A 6,576-nucleotide genomic window follows, 5' to 3' on the forward strand; every position below is an offset into this window, starting at 1 on the left:
AAAGTTGGCAGGGAAATGACAAAAGCCCGACTAAGTACGGTGGCATAAAATATCGTTCGGGAGGTGTGACAGTAAAGGTGAAGTCGACAGTTTTGACTATTATGGAGTCATTTTGCCATGTCGTACTGAATAAATGCATTTTTATTATTTCATATTCTGTTTAGCACAACACTGTTATTTGTCACAACCATACCATTTATTTAGCTATTGGGGAAAATACTTGGATAAAAAGAATATCCTGTATCCTGTGAGAGAGACTGAAACAATGACATTTTGCGGCTCTCTTCGTCGCATTTTCCTCGATCTGAAAATTCCCCCCTCAATGGGCTGCATACTAAATCAGATGATGATGAATTCTCATATTTCTGCAACAAATCACCGTCAAATGTGATCTGATCTTTGTCAAAATCACACAGATTAAAAAACTGTGTCTGCTTTAACCAAAACGACCCAAACATTTATAGGTTATAGTATTTTAATGACGATAGCATGCAAAAAATGACAGAAAGAGGAAAAATAACTAAGTGAACAATCACATTTAATATTTTTTGGCCCCTCCTTTGGCAGCAATAACCAGACATAAGTGAACCCTCTGCCTCAGGAGAACTGAAACCAAGTTTTTACCAAACATTTTAAGTCAGGTGTGTGCCCAATCACTGATGAGTGGTTTAAAGCTGACCTGCCAACTATATAACACACACACCTGGTAAGAATTGTCTTGATGAGAAGCATTGTCTGATGTGCATCATGGCTCGGTCAAAAGACCTGTCTGAAGACCTGCGATCAAGGATTGTTTATTTGTATAAAGCTGGGAAAGGATACAAAACCATCTCTAAAAATCTGGATGGTCATCAATCGACAGTCAGAGAAGTTGTCTACAAATGGAGAGAGTTTGGCACTGTTGCTTCTTTCCTAAGGAATGGCTGTCCACCAGAGATGACGTCAAGAGTTCAGCGCAGAATACTCAGAGGTAAAAAAAAAAGAACCCTACACTGTCTGCTCAAGACTTACAGAAATCACTGGCACAGTCCAATATCTTTGTGCACTCATCAACTATATGTAAAACTATGACCAAGAATGTTTTTCATGGGAGGACGCCACGGAGAAAGCCACTGCTGTCTAACAAAAAAATCTATTGTTGCTTGTTTACGGTTCGCAAAAAGGCACTTGGACACCCCACAGAAGTTTTGGCAAAAAAATTTGTGGACTGATGAAACCACAGTTGTGTTTGGGAGTAACACACAACATCACGTGTGGAGAAAAAATGGAACAGCTCAATCACATCAACACATCACACCCACCGTGAAGCATGGTGGAGGAAGCATCATGATTTGGGGTTGTTTAGCTACCTCAGAGCCTGGACAACTTGCAATCATTAATGGAAGAATGAAATTAAAGGTTTATCAGGATGTTTTGCAAAAAAACCTGAGGCTGTTAGACAGTTGAAGCTAAAAAGAGGATGGATGCTGCAACAAGACAATGATCCAAAACATAGAAGTAAATCAACTTCAGAATGGTTTCGGAAGAACAAAATACACATTCTGGAATGGCCAAGTCAAAGTCCAGACTTGAACCCCATGGAGATGCTGTGGCATGACCTAAAGACAGCGATTCATGCCAGACATCCCAGGAATCTGACTGAACTACAGCAGTTTTGTGGAAAAGAATTGGCCAAGATAAGTCCTGATCGATGTGCCAGACTGATCTGCAGCTACGGGAAGTGTCTGGTTAAATTATTGCTGCCAAAGGGGGGACGGGGGCCCACAAAATATTAAATGTGAAGGTTCACTTATCTTTCCCCCTTCTGTCATTGTTTGCATACTATCCTCATTAAAATATGAAAACCTATAAATGTTAGGGTAGTTGTAGTTCAAGCAGAAACTTTTCATCGGTGTGATTTTGACAAAGATCAGATCCCATTTGATGGTGATTTTATGCAGAAATGTCAGATATTCTAAAAGGTTCAGATAATTTTTCATACCACTGTAAAATAGTTGTAGACAACAGTTAAGTCGGGCAGCTGTAATAAAGTATTATTTTTTAAGGAAATAGTCATCCATTTTGTCTTCATTGTTATTTACAACAGGGCCAGCCTATACGCAGACTATGCAGCTGCTTAGGGCCTCTGACCACTAGGGCCCCCCCCCCAATTTGGCAATTGTTTAATTTATATTCTATTTTGTTTACTATAGTTTGCTTCATTTGATTTTTGTGAGCTTAAAAAAATAAAGGTTCTTCCTTAACTTCTTTCTTTCCTCTTTTAGAAAAAGGTTTGGCGCTATCTACTGTAAGTACTGACAATCATTTGGGGTGAGAAGTTTGAAGTATGCAGTGCAACAAAATCTGATTAATATACAAAATATAGATGTATGGGTTGGATTGCATGTATGGGTGGGGAAAAATATGGTCACCTTAGCATTATTTTGCTTAGGGCCCCCAAATGGCCTGGGCCGGCCCTGATTTACAACATGCCTAAAACAACTTCGTTAAATTTTGAAGGTAATTGTAAAAAGATATATTTATCCGATGAATCAATCATTTAATTAATTGTGTATTTCATTTATTATAATCATTAGTTGCAGCCCTAATTATAAGTAAAAAACTCACTTTTGACATACAAAAAAAAATATCTAAAAGGTGACTTTTATCGGGCTGGCTGTCTCCACCAAAGAGGTGTTCCTTATTTTTTTGAGTGAGTTGGCAACCCTAAGTGTCATCCATAAATAACCTATTGCCTGCCATTGATAGGAATAGACATCCAATCGAAATTGAAATGGTTCACTCACTGCCAACCACCCCCGTTCAAAATGAAGTGGACATCTATCGCTAGCAACGAGTGAAGGAAACCGTTGGAGACCGTTTTCTCCCTTTTGAATGGAAGCTTTGAGAAGTAGAAGTGAATGGACTGCCTCGCTCACACCTTCCTCATGTTTATGACAAGACAGGAAACACTGGCACCATTCATAGCACAGGAAAACGCTCAGGAAGGAAGTCAGGCAGGTCTGCTGAGGAAAGTCCATAAACAGGAAGCGCCAACAAAGCGTCTCCGGCCGTCCGGCCTTCTGCTCGACTCGGTCTCTTAACGCTATGTGGCTTCAAACTCGCAACCGCTAGTGTAGCCACTTTGATGACATCGTCACTTGTGTACTTCATGACTGTTTCTTCCCCGTGGCAACACACACAAACTCACAGATTTGGATGGCTTGAGAGGATGTTAAATTTCTCCTCTGGAACTTGTCCTCAAATTTGACCTTCAAACCCGCTTTAAAGTATCAACATGTTCTCTTATGTCATCAACCAACTCACACACGCTTACGCACACACCATTACGGCAGCTTTGCCTTCTACCCAGCTGTTACTAATAAAAGAAAATGACGTAAGTGCGCACACATCCATACGCACAGTCAAACATACAAGTAGATAAAAAGGATACACTTATTAGGTTTGAAGCTCTCGATTATTTTAGTAGTCGATTAATCTGTCAACTAGTTCATCTGATTACTCGAGTATTCGGGCTAGGAACATTTAAAGACCAAATGTGAAGTCATTTCATAACATGCCAAATAGGGTCACAATAGGGTAATTAAACATTGTCCAACAAATAAAGCATGAACAAATAATCGTGTTTCCGAAGTTCAAGCCTGAAAGGGGACGAACCCGGAAGTGATACGTCACACCGAGAACAGCGATGGCAGCGCTCCACACGGCCGCCATACAAAGCCCTTCAAACAATGATTCAAACAGCGATATAAGCGATAGATCGAGCGCAAGGGAGGAGATCCAAGTTTTTGAAGAGTTGGAGGAAGAAGAGGAGGTTGGAATTTTATGTTGGACCTAACATGTATTAGCCAGACGCTAATCAGGATGCAAACAATGTGCCTAGACTACCTGACATGGAATGGAGACAAGACCCATCGAGATTACAAGATTGGTAAGATATGGGCTGTTATTATTTTCATGATTTGAAGATGCAGGCATTTGCACATAATTTTATGTTTTTGTCTATCTGATGACATTGTTAAAAAAAAATAATAATCAGACTTCATGTTCATTTTGGCAGATCCAGCAGCTCTCGTGCATGTAAAATGATGATAATATAAAAACGTTGGGTGGAAAGAAGGAGATGAGTCGTTGATGGCTTCCTCCACTTTATTGTGGCAACAATAAGAAAACAAAATAATAGCGGACTGCCGCCACATTCGACCACATTTTTGCTTCTCGCTCATCTCCCCCTCGCCTCCTACTACTCACAGCTCTCCAGTCCCAGCGTCTCTTAAACGGATTGTGCATAGTGTCTTGTTATGAGCTTTTTGTTGACAAAGATATCGAATGCACGACGTACTGACAAATTTGTTTCTTTATTAACACATGGAGCTAACAGTACGAACACAGCTTGGGGCTTTCGGCAGGCAGTGCGGAGCGATAGATACAGCCTGTGCCTCTCTATCACACTCCCGTGTCACGTGACCAAAACGAGTAACGTTGCGTGCACTTCAGGGTGCCTCGAAAAACATTATATCAGAATATTACACGCAGTTAGGACCTTACAGTATAAAATAAAATAATAATATGCATAAATTCATTCACACAACAAATCCCAAGAATTGCACGTAGTTTATGAAAATTAACGTCATATGAAAGAGTCGGAGATTTGTTGGTGCACTGAGAAGCTGGGCCAACAAATCACACTCCTGACATTTAAAAAAAAAAAACTTGAAATTTGCGGCATCTTGGGAGCAAGCAGCCAGGATCAAACGATATTTCAACATGCCAAAAAGACTGTTGCATTTACTGTCTTTTTTCAAAAAGAAGGAAGATGGTTCAAAACGAGTCAGAAAAGCACATAGAAAAGAAAAAAGGAAAGTCCCACAGCATGGCAAGTGGGCATTTGCGTTTGGTTTTCAGCACCATTTTCTGCATAATGTAATGTCCGTAACTGTGTGCGGGCCTGTGAAGGGGCTATCGAACAGCAGAGTGGTGACGTAGCGGGAAGTGAGGAGAAGAGTGCGACGTGAGAGCGAAGTTGGCGGTCGCATGTTGCAGCAGTCCGCTGTTATTTTTGTTATTTAACTGTTGCCACAATAAAGCGAAGGAAGCCATCATTCACTCCACTCCTTTCTATGTCCCTATTCGGGCTATTACAATATGTTCTGGGACCTGTCCACGTGCCGTCATCCCTGCGCTGTCATATGTACTTTGGGTTCAGGCACCTTATGATTTACAAATTAAGCACTCTTCCACAACAGTTGGCAGCTCTGCTTTGACAAAGTCATTAGTCATCTATCCAAAAATCACACTTACAGTGGGGAGAACAAGTATTTGATACACTGCCGATTTTGCTGGTTTTCCCACTTGCAAAGCATGTAGAGGTCCGTAATTTGTATCATAAGTTCTCTTCAACTGTGAGGGACGGAATCTAATACAAAAAAACAGAAAATCACAGTGTATGATTTATCAATAATAAATTTGCATTTCATTGCATGAAATAAGTATTTGATACATCACAAAAATCGAACTTAATATTTGGTACATTTTGTTTGCTATTAAAGATACCAAACGTTTCTTGTAGTCCTTGACAAGGTTTGCACACACTACAACACGGATTTTGGCCCACTCCTCCATGCAGATCTTCTCCAGAGCCTTCAGGTTTCGGGGCTGCTGCCGGGCAACACGGATTTTCAGCTCCCTCCATAGATTTTCTATCGGGTTCAGATGTGGTGACTGGCTAGGCCACTCCAGGACCTTAAGATGCTTCTTACGGAGCTACTCTTTAGTTGCCTTGGCTGTGTGCTTTGGGTCGTTGTCATGCTGGAAGACCCAGCCACGACCCATCTTCACTGAAGGAAGGAGGTTGTCAGCCAAGATCTGGCGATACATAGCCCCATCCATCCTCCCCTCAATACGGTGCAGTCGTCCTGTACCCTTGGCAGAGAAGCAGCCCCCAAAAATGTTTCCTCCTCCATGTTTCACGGTTGGGATGGTGTTCTTGGGGTTGTACTCATCCTTCTTTTTCCTCCAAACACGACGAGCCGAGTTTAGACCATAAAGTTCAATTTTGGTCTCATCCGACGACATGACCTTCTCCCATTGCTCCTCTGGATCATCCAGATGGTCAGTGGCAAACTTCAGACGCGTCTGGACATGCACTGGCTTCAGCAGCGGGACCTTGCGTGCGCTGTAGGATTTTAATCCATGACGGCGTAATGTGTTTCTGATGGTTTTCTTCGAGACTGTGATTCCAGCTCTCTTCAGATCATTGACCAGGTCCTGCCGTGTAGTTCTGGGCTGATCCCTCACCTTCCTCATGATCAGTGATGCCCCACGAGGTGAGATCTTGCATGGAGCCCCAGAACGAGGCAGATTGACCGTCAAACTTGAACTTCTTCCATTTTCCAATAATCGCTCCAACAGTTGTTACCTTCTCACCAAGCTGCTAGCTTATTTTCCTGTAGCCCATCCCAGCCTTGTGCAGGTCTATTATTTTATCCCTGATGTCCTTACACAGCTCTTTGGTCTTGGCCATTGTGGAGAGGTTGGAGTTTTGTTTGTTTGAGCATGTGAACAGGTGTCTTTTAT

The sequence above is a fragment of the Corythoichthys intestinalis genome, chromosome 22 (assembly GCF_030265065.1).
Source record: "Corythoichthys intestinalis isolate RoL2023-P3 chromosome 22, ASM3026506v1, whole genome shotgun sequence".
NCBI lineage: Eukaryota > Metazoa > Chordata > Actinopteri > Syngnathiformes > Syngnathidae > Corythoichthys > Corythoichthys intestinalis.